The sequence below is a fragment of the Cavia porcellus genome, unplaced genomic scaffold (genome assembly GCF_034190915.1).
Source record: "Cavia porcellus strain 051 isolate PalLab524CR breed Dunkin Hartley unplaced genomic scaffold, mCavPor4.1 scaffold_1, whole genome shotgun sequence".
In the NCBI taxonomy this organism is placed as follows: domain Eukaryota; kingdom Metazoa; phylum Chordata; class Mammalia; order Rodentia; family Caviidae; genus Cavia; species Cavia porcellus.
Window position 1 is genome coordinate 141,133,894 of NW_026947484.1, and position 15,789 is coordinate 141,149,682.

General features: G+C 36.9%; 1 non-coding gene across 1 annotated transcript; it reads right to left on the minus strand.

Moving 5' to 3' along the window:
• Positions 1-4,625: 4,625 nt before the first annotated feature.
• Positions 4,626-4,761, minus strand: LOC134472153 (small nucleolar RNA SNORA2/SNORA34 family). The gene has a single exon (XR_010042046.1). It is a non-coding gene; the product is annotated as a small nucleolar RNA SNORA2/SNORA34 family (small nucleolar RNA).
• Positions 4,762-15,789: the final 11,028 nt, after the last annotated feature.

Below are 15,789 nucleotides of genomic sequence, written 5' to 3' on the forward strand. Positions count from 1 at the left end.
TAAATTAATAAAGCTTACTAGTAGTAGTAATAAAAGGGGAGCAGTGGGGAACAAAAAATGAAAAAAAGTAAAATTTGAAAAATAAAGATAAGGCTGTGAGTTAAAAAACTCACTATAGTGATATTTTCATACCTGAAAATAGTGTAGGAATAAGAAGATGTCTTTAACTGATGGCAAGAATTACTGAGAAAGAACAAGTATTGGAATGGAGGTAATAAATTCCTAATGAAACTTAAAATACCCTGAGACATCCAGAAGGAAGCGCACAGCTAGCAACTGAAATTGAGGATTGGTACTCAAAAAAGCTGAAGATAGCAGTTTAAGAATCACTGGAATGAAGACAGGAGTTGAAGCCATGGCTGTATAAAAAATGCAACAGAAAAGAGTAGTTACTGGTAGAGTGAGAAGGATGAAGCTGAGAAAAGGGTCCTTACATTTTAAAATGCCTATTGGAGAAGGGTCTCAACAGCTCCCAGATGCTCTCTACAATCTCAAGTTGGTTGCAAATCCCCCAGGGTTTAGGTATTTATTTTTCAGTAAATCCACAACTGAACTAAGGAATCTGTGTACTAGCAACAAATTCCTCCATCAGGAGAATGCTGCTATGTTGTGGTCTTTATTATCTCTGTGGACAAACTTCAAGTTCCTGCTGTCTTGAGAACTTCTATGTTGCTTTATCTCATGACTAGAAAATTTCAAAAGAACATCCTGATTTGGTATAGGTACATTTGTAGGAAGAAAAGAAGCCCATTATATAAATACTCAGAGTCTCTATATATAGAATTATTGTGAGATGCACCTGGTGGTTCTCATGTAACCAAATTAGAACGTAACCAAAAAGAATATAAATAGGGGTTGAGTGGTTATAATTTGGAATTACTCACACTACTTATTGCTTTTAAATATATTTTAATGGATACATAAAGCAATATTATATACATTAATGAGGTATTTAATATTTTAGCATATATATAGATTACATATATTGTTTAGATTGGGTTAAACATGACTCTCAGACTTTTTTTGTGATAACAACTGTTAAAATTCTTCCTTCCAGCTTTTTGAAATGTACAGTACATTATTGCTATCTGCAAACAACCTACTGTGCAATAACATGCCAGAACTTCTTTCTTTGAACTACCTGTGTCTGCGTACCCATTGATCAGCTTTTCCCTGTTCTTTACCATCCCCTTACCTGGCCTTTGGTAAACACCACTGTCTTAGTTACTTTTTACTTGTTGCTAACACAAGATACCTAATGCCCAAAGTTAGAGGAAGAAAGGTTTATTTCTTACAGTTCTTGGAAGTTTCAGTTCACTCTCAAGTTGGCTCCCAGTGGCAGGGTGGCATGGCAGTCACCATTCATGGCTGGCTACAAACAGCAAAGGCAATCGGCTAAGAGAGGCACACACCTTCTTCCCACCATTACGTCATATCCTGGCTCCACCTCTGGGAGGGTGAATCACTCACACTACCAATCCAAGCACCAGACAATGAAGCAATCGCAAACACTAGATTTGGTCAGTTCCATAATTGCAGGAGGCTTTTGGGGGCCACTGACATAAACCATGATATCACTTGACATTTAATTTTTATGGAATCCAGTATTCTATATTCTAATGTGAGTGAAATCTTGCAGTACTTGTTTTTGGCCTAGTTTATTTCACTTAACATAAGAATTTAGTTACTTCCATGCTGTTTGCAAATGATAAAATTTCATATTTTCAAAGTACAGTAGTATTCTGTCATATATATGTGTCATATTTTCTTCATCAACTCATAAGGTGATGAACACTTCAGTTGTTTCCATTTCTTAGACATTGTGAATTCTGTTGTAATGAACAGGAGAGTGCAGATGTGTCTTTTCATTTATTTTGAGTATACATGGTAGTGGGACTGATGAGTCAAATGGTAGTTTTTTTTTTCTTGTCTTTTTCCTTTTTATTGGTACCGGGGATCGAACTCACGACTGCCTGCTTGTAAGGGAGGCGCTTATGCCGCTGAGCTAAATCCCCAGCCCCCCAAATGGTAGTTTTATTTTTATTTAAAAATCCTCAACAAAATATTAGCAAGCAGAAACTGATAGCACATTAAAAAGATTATTCACCATGATCAGTTAGGATTTATTCCAGAGATGCAAGGATGATTCATATGTATAAATCAATAAATTTGAAACACGAAATCAGTAAAATGAAGGACAAAACCACCTGATTATAGAAAAGGTGTTTGATAAAATTCAACATCTCTTCATACTAAAAGTATAGAAAGAATGCATCTCAACATAATAAATTATAATTTTTAACAGCTTCTCCTATACTGAATGAAAAAACCTGACAGAGGTACATACAAGATCTGGAAAGAAACAAGGATTGCCCACTCAACCATTTTTATTCAGCGTTATGCAATCAATCAAGCAAGAGAAAGAAATAAAAACCATCCAAATTGAAAAAGAAGAACTCAACCTGTCACTGCTTGCAGATGACATGATCTTATACACAGAAAAAATGTAAAATTCCACAAAAACTACTTGAATAAATGAATTCAACCAAGTTACAGGATACAAAATCAATAGACAAAAATCAAATAGGTAAAAGAGATACACAATGAAAATTACAAAACATTGTTGAAAGAATTAGACACAAAAATGGAAACATATTTTGAATTTATGGATTGAAAGAATGAATATTGTTAAAATGCTCATACTCTCAAAGCAATGTACAGTTTCAGTATAATCTATTTCAAATCACCAACAACATTCTTCATAAAACTAGAAAAACAATCCTAATGTGTATATGTAACCACAAACCACATGAATAATCAAAGCCATCTTGAGCAGGAAAAACAAAACAGCAGGCACTATAAAGTATTTATTGTAAATTCTTCAATAAAAGTCTTTTATTTATTTAAAGGTAAACACTGAAAAATGATAGTAGACCTAGTAATAATGGTAGTAAAGTTTAGTATAGGCTTCACCATTATAAAAGTCATACATATGATTCCAGTTAACCTTTATAACTAAATTTGACTATGAACTAAATTTGACAAATGATGAAGAAATTAAATAAGGTATTCAAGTTCATTTAATTAAATAAGTGTCAGAGTTGGGATATAAACTTAGAGCATCAGATTCCAGAGTCTATGTTGTCAATGCTGTTCTATTTATTCTTATCATGATTTGTTATTTCTATATTTAGTTCACTATAAGTCAACAAATCCACAGTCAAATAAAATCTAATTAAATTCAAAATAATGCCAGAGTCCACATACATGAATTCAATTTAGATCTTCCAATTCTGTTGGATGCATCACATATTATTGTTATTAATGTTTATTGCACACTAAGTTCCAGGATTGGTTTTAATTGCTTCACATGAATTAGTTACTTAATCCTTATAACAACCCTGCGGTAGCATTCTCCTTCAATTTTAGAAAAAAATTCAAAGCATAATAATGTTATTAGTAATCATACTTCATATTATCTGATTACAAAATAATTGTAAAATATTTTGAAATATTCAAATCACATAAAATGAGTCACTTCTTATTCTTTATTCTAATCAAATAAGCATATTGTTATTAATAGGTAAGCATAGCTTTCGTTAAAAATTCCAAATCTCAGAGCCATAAGGATCTTAAAGTATTTATTTTTCTTTTTTGTTTTTATTAACAGTGATCTATTAAGTGGACAATGGTACATTTCTATGTATTTCATTTTTTTCACAATCAAAGTACATAATCTTTGTAGATAGGAAAAATATAAAGATTTGGAAAACTACACATAAAAATATAAGATAGACTGCAAGATATAATCACTGATAAATATGTATTATGTAATAAAGATAATGGTATACAACTGTATTGAAGTATAAGAACACAGATGAAGATGATTATGTTATATTTAAAATTTTTGAAGCAATTTAATGATATATTGATATCACTTGTTTTTAACTAAAACAGTGAATGGATGATGAAAGGACACATTAAATTATCTTGGGTAGAGTTTGCATTATACTTTTCTACATTTTTTTATTTTAAAGGGGGTAAAATTAAACACAACAAAATAGAACAAAATAGGACATAATAAAACAATGTAAGAGATATAAATTTCAAAGCCAGATGAGATCTTCACTGTCTGAGATCTTCACTATCATATTGTCTCTTGTTTTCTTCCAAATAGTTGTCCATGTCTTCACATACAGAGAATTCATACAAAACAACATAGTATAAAACTGATCCAAACTGAATGATAAAGGTGTTTTAGGTCTTCAAAACTAGACAATAGGGAAGTCATTAATGGCTGTCATAGAGTCTCCCATTTGCCTCAAAATAGCTGTCCAGACCTTCATGTATACTGAAGCTCAACAAAACAAAACAGGTAAGGGGGGAGGGGTTGCTTGGTTTCCTGGCACTCCAGGTCCTAGCATGGCACAGGTCCCAGTAAACACCAGTGGTTCCTATCCTGGGCTGCCATAGTCTGCCATGCTCACAGCCGCTCACCATGGGGGGAGGGGTTGCTTGGTTTCCCAGGTCCCAGCATGGCATGGGTCCCAGTAGATGCAGTGGCTCCCAGCCTGGGCCACCGCAGCCTGCCACACTCACAGCTACTCACCAGGGGAGAAAGGGTTGCTTGTTTCTTTCTAATGAATTGACCATTTCACTGCCCAAGTTCTGAAATGGCCAACAGTCCATAAAAAGACAGCTCTTTATGCTCTGCTTGAAACCAACAGTGTCAGGAAGCTTCTGGCCTTGATTCAGGGCCAGAAAAGTATTTATTTTTCAACAGAAACTTGATTCTAAGGTTGAAGTGAAAAAGTTCTCTTTTTTTTTCTTTTTTAGTACCAGGAATCAAACTCAGGTCCTTGTACTTATCAGGTAGGTGTTGTGCCACTGAGCTACATGCCCAACCCAAAATGGGTTAGTTCTTAAAGCTGATTTTAAATGGTGGGAATATAAAACTCTAGAGACTTTAAATAACAAAAAATGTTCTTTTGTCAAAATATGAAATATCTGTAGACTAAAATTAGAGTATGAAGCTTTCTCTCCACATTAATGTCAGTATCTGCACATTTTCACTTTTAACTTATTTTGCAAAAGCTCTTTCATTTGTGGTTATTAAACCAATAACAGGACAGCAAGGATCAAGGAATACCAGGAAAGAAACTAAGCCCCCACTTATGAGCCAGCCAGTGCACGAAATAGGGAGAATCAGGATGGATTTATGGACCTATTGCCATCAGAATGTAAGAAAAGAAACAGGGCCAAATGTGATGGCACAAGCCTATAATCCCAGCACTTGGTAAGCTAAAAAATGGGAGGATTGCTGTGAGTTTGGGGCCAGTCTGGACTACATAGTGAGTTCAAGACCAGCCTGCACTACATAGCACAATCTTGTCTCAGAGAGAGAGAGAAAGAGAGACAGAGAGAGAGGGAGAGAGGGGGGGGAGGGGAAAAGGAGGGAGAGGGGGAGGGAAAAGAAAAAGTAAAGGAAAAACAAAAAGAAACAGAAACAGAAAAAGAAAAAAAGAATAGATAAATGAGCAGTTTTTCAAGGCAAAGTTGTACCTTCAGGATGGAGGGAAGGCAGTAGGGTGGATTATCTTGCAATATTTCAATGCTCTAAAACTAGGGTAAAAACATAGGGTCAGATTTAGATATCAAAAATGCAGATGTCTTTAATATTTGATTTTTTTTTGTTATGGAGCAATAGTGCCTATTTGGAGATCTCAGACATTATAATGGAGACATGTGATTATATGAATTCTGAATATAGCCCAAAGGAATCCAAAATGGAAATACTATGATGAGAGTCAAGTAATCCAGCTGAATACTTTTTAAAATGTTTGATCTTGGGGCTGGAGATTTAGCTCAGCGGCGTAAATGCCTGCCTGGCCAAAAAAAAAAATTGAATTTGGAAAATTGTACTTTTCATTACCTCAGACAATTACAAATAGATTTCATGAGGAACCATTTTCTTGCTTGTCCTTCCAAATGGGTAGCTGTTTAACATATTTTTAATTAATGTAAAAATGAACACGTGTTTTCAAAAGATTACACATTATGAGTAGTTCCCAGCTCACAAATGGGTTTTGTAAGATGTATGAAAACTCGAAAGAACCATAGATCTAAATGTGCACTAAAATTGTATAGGTCATGAAAAAATAGGAATAAATATTCAGAAACTTGAGTTAGGGCAATGGTTTCTTAGGTATAACACCTAAAACACAAACAAGCACATTTTTAGATTTGATGAAATTAAAATATTTTGTATTTCAAAGGATATCATCATGAAAATGAAGAGACAAACCACAGAATGGGAGGAAAATATTTGCAAATACATATTTGATAAGGATCTTGTATCAAGAATATATAAATAATTCTTACATTTAAACAATAAATGCTCAAAGAATCTTATTTTAAGATGGACAGTTTCTGGGATGGTATGTCTCCTAGGGAGATACACAAATGATCAATAAGCACATGAAAGAATGCTAACATCCTTAGCCATTAGAGAAATACAAAACAAAATACAGTGATGTACCACTTCACATCTACTGTGACAGCTGTAATACAGAGTCTGCCAAAAGTTGTGTACACACTTCAGCAGTTCACCATACTAACAAGTGACAAGAAGCTACATAGCTTTGGATACCTCTTATAACTGTAAAGTCCAAAGATAACTTGTATTAATTTTATGATGTCTCAATAAATTTAGTATTAAAATATTTTATACAAGTTTATCTATGCCGGATACATACTTTTTTTGGTGAACTTTGTATAAAACAGATAATAAGGGTTTATGAATGAACTTCCATTCTTAGTTTTATCCCCAAGAGGAATAAAAAAATTATGTCCAATAAAAAATTTGTACAGAAAAAAATTTGTACAGACATTTTAATAGCAACATTATTCATAGTAACCCAAAAGTGGAAAAAATTCCAAGTACAACCAAATACAGAATGGTAAACAAAATTTGACACATACACACAATGAAATAGTATCTGGCAAAAAAGGAACAGAGATTCTGATATATAGTGCAACATGGATGAATTTTTGTATTTTAAAGAGAAAAAACAAAAAAGAAACAGTGATAGAGAAATTCATAACAACATAAAGGGAAATTAATGGTTAATATATTGAGTATTCTTATCTTCAAAGAAGTTGCTCAGATTATAAGATACTTCACTTTTGAACTTGGCTATGAGGTCCCGGAGACATTGCTTTATGTCTATTGGTCCATGCCAGATATTGCATGTTCTCTGTCCTCTTTCTCCTTTCCTGGATCAGTGTTCTCAGGACTGGGGACTGAGGACCCTTTCTTGTTGCTCCCTCTTCCCATACTTTTTGTTTCTTCCATACAAATGTATATACGAGGCCCAGTTTCATTCTTTGTCGGTTACAGTTTGTTTGAATTGTGCCGGCTAGGTGTTCCTGCCCACTGCAGTATAATAGGAAGACACAGACCTGGGCAACCTATGCTGGGCCCGCCCCTCCAGGTAAGTCAACCTGCTGAAGGCTTCACTGCATTAGGGTGCACTGCCAGGCAAAGGGACCGGTTTGGGCTAGCCTATTGGGTCTTAGTCCATGGTGTCACCCAGGTCAAGCACTCCCCACCAACCCCTCTTGAGAGGGGAATATGTGACTGAAGTCACTGCAGTGTCCTGTTCCAGCTAGTCTGCCCATCCCAGAATGTCCTCTGTGGGAGTCTCCTAGTCTATGGAAGGGTCCCTGTTCCTCTCACTCACCACAGGTGGATGCAGGGCTCCTGGCCAGCTCTGCTCTCAATTCAGTTCACTGATTCCTGCTCTCAGAGCTTTCACGTCTCTATCCCTGCTGTGCCAATTCAGATGCAGCAGTGGTGGCAGGAAATTCAAGCCGCACTTTCCAGAGGCGCGGGTTCCAACTTCGGCACTGAGACTTTAGCTGTTCCAGTCATAGCACTAGGATTGCATTTCCAGTTGGTTTCTCTGAGCTTTAGTTCATTCCTGGGTCAGCAGGGTATATCTTCCCTCTGCTTAGGACTCCCCACACTGCACCATTCCTGGAATCTAAGCTGGCTATCTCAGAGAGCCTCCGTAGCTGCTGTTATCTATCTGCCATGTTCTCCCCACATCTTATTATTTTTGAAGTAACTGCTTATACCTTCAGATATAATAAAATCAAACAAAAAAGAATAAAATTCAACCCAACAAAATAATAAAAATGATACATGGCTCCAAAACAAGATGATGGAGAATTAACAATGGCTACCAACTTTAGAAGGACATCCCCAATGGATGATACATTGAATACTGTTATCTTCTGAATAGATGATCAGACTACCAGCTTTAGACCTGCAAAGTCAGTGAACACTAAACACTACAAGCATTAATTTTTATTTTACCTCAATAGCTATCATTGCAGCCTGTGTTTCTCCAGATCAGCGTGTCACTTATGGCATGGGGGTGAGGGAACTAGTGCTTTTTGTTTTCCCAGCCTGTGTGCCAGAAGGGGAGAGCATCTAGTTCTCCCCACAGTGGCCAGCACATGGTGCTGATTTTCAGGGAGGGCTTGCTTCTTGGTGGCATCTTTTTCTCTTCCCTACGGTCCATAAATGGCACTGACTCACAGAAAAAGGTTGGCATCTGGCTGTCCCCCAAGTGGCCCAGGCTTGTGCTGATTCACAAAGTGGGCTTGCTTCTTGGTGACTTCTTGTTCTCAACCCCCAGAGTCCATGAATGGTGCAACTCATGGGAGAAGGCTAGCATCTGGCTCTCCCCACTGTGGTCCTGATTTTAAAGAGAAGGATTTCAGTTTTTGACCATTTAGTATGATGTTGAATTGTCATAGATGGCATTTATCAGATTGAGATAAGGACCATCTATCCTGATTTTCTGTGAGGTTTTTCACCATGAATGAATGTTGAACTTTTTAAAAAGCTTTTTCTGTATTTATTGAAATGATAATGTGATTTTTGTCTTTATTGTTGATATGATGCAGTATGATTTTTGATTTTTGTATGTTGAATCATTCCTGCATTCCTGGGATGAATCATAAGTTGGTCATCTTCTTGATGATTTGCTGCATTCTATTTGCTTATATTTGATTGATAATTTTGGTATCTATTCTAATTATGGAGATTGGTCTATAGTTCCTTTTTTTGGTTGAGTGTTTCTCTGGTTTTATTAGGGTAATATTGCCTCCATGAATGAGTTAAGGAAAATTGCTTCCCTTTCAATTTCATTAAAGAGTTTGAAGGGTACTGGCATTAAATATTCTCTAAATTTATTGTAGCATTGGGTCATGAATCCATCAGGACCTGGGTTTTTTTTTTTTCTTGGTAAGTTTTTAATTATGTTTTCCATTTCATTAACTGATATTGTATTATTTAGAACTTTTATATCTTCTTGATTCAGCTTTTGTGATTCATACATTTCTAGGAATCTATCCATTTTTCTGTTTTCCACCTAATGCAAGTAAGAATTTTCATAGTATGTGTTAATGATTTTCTGAATTTCCACAAGATCTTTAGTGGTTTCACCATTTTCATTCCTTATTGCATGGATTTGAGTTTTTATTTTCTTTTTTTTTTTTTTTTTTGGTAAACTTGGGTAGGGGCTTATCAACTTTATTCTTTCAAAGAACCAGATCTTCAATTTATTCTTTTTATTGTTTTTTGAGTCTCAACTGTGTTAATTTTTGCTTTGAGGTTTAGAATTTCCTCCCTCATGTGGGCTTTGGGCTTATCTTGCTCTGCTTTTTATACAAGTTTGAGGTGCAACATTTGGTTTTTATTTGTGCTCATCCTATTTTCCTGGATTCAGAGTCCAGAGTGCACACCATTTTGCCATGGAAACAACCATCCTATTTTCCTGGTGTGAGAATTATTGAGTATAAATTTCCCTCTTAGCACTGCTTTCATTGCATTCCACAGGTTCTAATAACTTGTATTTGCATTTTATTTGACTGTAGATATTATTTATTTTCTTGAATTTAATCTGTGGCTCATTGGTTGTTTGGGATGGTGTTATTTAATTTTTATGTGTTTATGCAGTTTTTAAATTTCTTTGGCCCAGAAGGATTCACTGCAGAATTCTACAAGAAATACAAAGAAGACCTAATGCTGACACTCCTCAAACTATTCAATGAAATTGAAAGGGAAGCAATCCTTGTAGAATTCTGCAGTGAATTCATCTGGGCCTGGGCTCTTCTTTGTAGGTAAGGACTTAATTACATTTTCAATTTCATTAACAGATATTGAGTTATTCAGCAGCTTTACATCCTCTTGATCTAGCTTTGGTACTTCATATGTTTCTAAGAACCTGTCTATTTCTTCTGTGTTATGAAGCCTTTGAGAGTAGAGGTTTTCGAAATAGGTTTTGATGATCTTCTGTATTTCTGTAGAGTCTGTAGTGATTTCACCTTTTTAATTTCTTATTGCATGAATTTGAGCTTTTTCTTCCCTTTTTATAATAAGGTTGGCTAGGGGCTTATCGATTTTATTTATTCTTTCAAAGAACCAACTCTTTGATTTGTTGATTCTTTGGATTGTTTTCTTAGTCTCTACTGCATTAATTTCTACTCTGATTTTTTATAATTTCCTCTCTTCCTTTGGCTTTGGGCTTGACTTGCTATTCTTTTTCTAGCTGTTTGAGGTGTAGCATCAGGTTATTTATTTGTATTCGTTGTGTTTTCCTGATGTGGGAACTCAGTGCAATAAATTTTCCTCTGAGGATGGCTTTCATTGTATCCCACAGATTCCGGTAAGTTGTATCTGCATTGCACAGATTCCAGTAAGCTGTATCTGCATTTTCATTTTTTTGTAGGTATTGTTTAATTTCTTCTTTAATTTCTTCTGTGACCCACTGATTACTCAAGAGTATTGTTTTCCGTCCTTTGACTTTCAGTCTGAGTATCCTTCTGGGTTAGATGGGTTTCCTGTAAACAGCATATGGTTGGATTTTGTTTCTTGATCCATTCTGCTAGTCTGTTTCTTTTGATTGGTGCACTGAGACCATTTACATTAATGGTTATAACTGTTAAATGCTGGTTCATTGTTGACATGTTATCTCTCTGCTGTTGCATCTTTATCTTTCTGTTCTCTTTAATTATCTGCTTTGCTTAGTGGTTCTTTCCTTTGTGTATCTAAACTGTCTTTCAATATTTTTTGCAGGGTTGGCTTGGTGTTCATGAAGTTCTTCAGCTGTTCTTTGTCATGGAAGTATTGTATTTCACCATCAATTTTGAATGATAGTTTTTCAGGGTACATCAGTCTGGGTAGGAAATCATTTTGCTTTAGGATCTGGAATACTTCACTGCGAGCTCTTCTTGACTTTATTGTTTGTGCTGAGAAGTCTGCTGTGATTCTGATAGGTTTTCCTTTATAAGTGATCTGTCTTTTCTCTCTGATAGCTTTTAATAATCTATTCTTGTGTTGGATTTCTGGGATGGTGATTATTATATGTCTGGGTGTAGTTTTGGTTATGACTATTTGGAGTTCTCTATGCTTCACTGATCCTGATGTCGGTTTATGTTGTCTCCTTCTTTTTCATTAATCCCTATCAATCTTATGTTATTTTTCTTTGCATCATCTTGCAGTTGTTGAATTGTTATTTCCTGATTCCTTGTTATTTTTAAATGATCTTTCCTTTCCTGTATGGTTGGGTTGGTGGCCATGAACTCTCAGTGTTCATCTTTGTCTTGGAAACATCTTATTTCTCCACTAATTTTGAGAGAGAGTTTTCTGGATATATCAGTCTTGGTTGCAGATTATTTTCTTTCAGGGCTTGGACTATTTCCCCCCAGGTTCTTCTCGATTTGAGAGTTTGTGTTGATAAGTCTGTTGTTATTTTGATAATTTTTCCATTGTAGGTAATCTGCTTCTTTTCCCTGGCTGCTTTTCTGTTCTTTTGGTAGATTTCTAGAATCTTGATTATTGTATGTTTAAATTCTTCATCAAAGGTTTCTCTTTCTTTTCTGAGTTCCTCTGTTCTTCCATCTGTGTTCTCTTCAGAGGGGCTTATCATTTCTTTAATTAATCTTTTTATATCTTGCCTCAGTGGGATCAGAAGTACAGTTTTAAATTCATCTATGAGGTCATGAAGGTGTTTGTTTATGTCTGCTGATGCTGTGTCTAGTATTGGTTGGTTACTGCACTGGTTCTCTTCTGTATTTACTTCTCCTGGGCTTATTTTCCCAGGTTCAGCAGTTGGAGGGTTTTTAAATTTCTATCTCTTGTCATGTTTCTGGTTTTTTTCAGACTGGTGTGTCCTGGGGGTCTCTGACCCTCTCCATATTGCTTAGGGTCTTTCCAAAGCAAGCTAACTGGGGTTTTGCTGCCCTCCCCAATTTGCTATTATCTGAGGTACATGCAGGGTTCCAGGGGTGGAACAGGCTAGCCTTGAGCTTCTGAGCCAGTCAATCCACAAGTTAGGCTGTACTATGTGGGTGTCAGAATCGTGACAACTTTGAATCTGCTTATTGGGTCCCAACCAGAGGCCTAGATCAACCCCAGAAAATCCCACCAGTTCTTTCTGGCCAGGGGTGTCTGACTGACGTCACTGCGGCACCGGGCTCTGGCCAACTCCAAGATGTCCTCCAGTCAGCAACAGCAGCCGTGGGACCCAATCCTAGCACTCACTGGGAATCAATGTAGTCCTTCCTCTTGGGTCGACTCCACACTGCACCGTGTGTCTTCACTGCACTCCCAGCACAGCATGAATCAGTCAGAAAACTGCACAGTGCCTGCCTTCAGAACCCAGGTGAATGGTCCTCTCACATTCTCCTCCAGCATGGCCAGGTAGCTCAGGTTGCTTTGCAGGTCCCCAGGACCCAATTTCCAGCACTCACCGAGAGCCAATAAAGCTGTTCCCATTGGATCCACTGCTCACTGTGCCACATCCTCCCATTAAGGGCCAAGTATTCACTGAGTCCTGTTATTGGCAGCTGTGGTCTCAGCGCAACTTTGGATCCTCCGGGCATGCCTAGTACAGCACACAATGGGTCTCAGCGAGTGTGTCAGGTTTCAGTTCTCCACCTCAGCTTTTCCTTCCTCTTCCTAGTTTTATCTTTCCCTTTAGTTACCGCCTTGGTCAATAAGAATCATTATCCAATCATCTGGCCCTCTCCATGTTGTCAAATTCTAGCATCTGATCTGATTTCTCCACACAAGCTCTCCATCCAGCCCTATAGCAAGCCGCCATTTTTTTCTTCTCAAGATGAACCATTTCCTTATCATTTCTTCTTTAACCTGGGAGATTATTTCTAGTTTGAATTCCTTTAAAGCTTCCTGGAGTTGTTTCTTTATTTCAGTTGCTATTATGTCCAATATTTCAGATGTATGGCACATATTTTCTTCTATGTACATAGCTCCTAAGGTTTCTTGGGATGGGCTGGAGGGTTGAGATTGCAATTTGGTCTTTCGTTTTGTCATTTTCCTATATTTCTGTGTTTCAAGTGTTATTCCAAGGCTTCCCCAGGGTCTGCTGGAAATCCTCTTCTATGCCTTCAGCTCCAGGGACTCTGGCCGCCCAGTTCCCCGGATTGAGAGAGGGTCACTGGGGGTGTGGCAGGCCAGCTCAAGACCTGCTGAGCTGGTCCAGTGCAACAGAAAGCCATGAAGTTCCCTGTCCCGGGCCAAGTGAGGGTCCCAAACTAGCTGGGTTCAGGGGATGGTATGGAGACACTCACCCCAGGTTGCCCAATGTCTGGAACATATGGTACTGGCAGGCCCAGAACTCCAGAGTCTGCTAAGCCCAACAGCGAGTGGCGAGACCTGTGCAGGCCAGTTTAAGATCCACCAAGCTGGTCCAGTGCAACAGGAAGCTGCAAAATTCCCTGTCTGGGGCTGCGTGAGGGTCCTAAACTAGCTGGGCTTGGAGAATGGTGCAGGGATGCTCACCCCAGATCATCCAGCCTCTGGAACAGATGGAGCTGGTGGGCCCAGAACTTGGTATATAATCTTCTTGATGACTTGCTGCATTCTGTTTTCCAGTATTTTACTGAAGCATTTTTACCCCTAGGTTCATTAGGGAGATTAGCCTGTAATTCTCTTTTTTGACTGGGTCTTTCCCTGGTTTTGGCTTTAGAATAATACTTGCTTCCAGGAATGAGTTAGGGAGAATTGCTGCCCCTTGAATTTCACTGAATAGTTTGAGGAGTGTTGGCATTAAGTCTTCCTTGAATTTCTTGTAGTATTGAGCTGTGAATCCATCAGGATCTGGGCTTTTATTTATTGGTAAGGTTCTAATCACATTTTCAATATCATTAACTGAAATTGGGTCATTCAAACATGTAAGGTTTTACACCTTCTTCTTCTTCTTCTTCTTCTTCTTCTTCTTCTTCTTCTTCTTCTTTTTTTTTTTTTTTTTTTTTTTTTTTTTTTTTTGTCTTTTTCCTTTTTTATCAGTACCGGGGATCGAAGCCACGACTGCCTGCTTTCAAGGCAGGCGCTTATGCCACTGAACTAAATCCCTAGCCCTGGTTTTACATCTTCTTGATTCAGCTTTGGTAATTCATATGCTTCTAGGAATCTGTCCATTTCTTCTGTGTTATCAAGCCTATGAGAACAGAAGTTTCCAAATTAGGTGTTGATGATCTGTATTTTCACAGGGTCTGTAGTGATTTCACCCTTTTCATTCCTTATTGCATGAATTTGAAGTTTTCATCTCCTTTCTAAAATAAGGTTGGTTAACAGGATGTTAATTTTATTTATTCTTTCAAAGAACCAACTCTTTGATTCATTGATTCTTTGGATTGTTTTCTTAGTCTCTATTGCATTGATTTCTGCTCTGATTTTTATAATTTCCTCTCTTCTTTTGGCTTTGGACTTGACTTGCCCTTCTTTTTCTAGATGTTTAATGTGCAGCATCAGGTTGTTTATTTGTGTTCATTCTGTTTTCCTGATGTGGGAATTCACTTCAATAAATTTTCCCTCTGATGACTGCTTTCCTTACATCCCACAAGTTCTGATACCTCATATATGTATTTACCTGTAGACATTGCTTAATTGCTTCTGTGACTCATTGATTGTTCAGGAGTGTATTATTTAATTTCCATGTGTTTATGGAGTTTTTTGTCATTAATTTTCAGTTTTATATCACTGTGATCAGATAGTATGCATGGGATAATTTTAATTCTTGTTTTTTTTTTGCCTTTTTCGTTTTTATCGGTACCAGGGATCGAACTCATGACTGCCTGCTTTGTAAGGCAGGAGCTTATGCCACTGAGCTAAATCCCCAGCCCCGATAATTTTAATTCTTTTGCATTTAGTCAAGCATTTTCTATTTGCTAGTATATAGTCTATTTTAGAAAATGTCCCATATGAAGCTGAGAAGAATGTATATTCCTTTGTTGTTGGGTGGAACACTCTATATGTCTATTAAGTCCATTTGTTCACAAGTTTGATTCAATTCCTTTATTTCTTTGTTGATTTTCTGTCTAGTTGATCTGTCTGTTTGTGTCAATGAGGCATTAAGATCTCCTGTTATAATTGTATTATTCTTATTTGATTTTTCATTTCTGTTAATATTTGTTTTATACAGCTGGGTGCTCCCATATTTGGAGCATATATATTTAAATTTATCTCTTCCTCTTGAAGTTTTCCTCTAACCAGTATATAGTGACTTTCTTTATGTCTTTTCATCATTCTTGGTTTGAAGTTCATGTTATCTGCAAACAGAAAAGCTTATCCCTTGCTTTTTCATTTTGGGTTCCTGTTGCATGAAGTATTGTTTTTCATCCTTTGACTTTAAGTCCATGAATTTCCTTTTAGATTAAAGGGGCTTCTTGTATATGGCATATGCTTGGATGTTG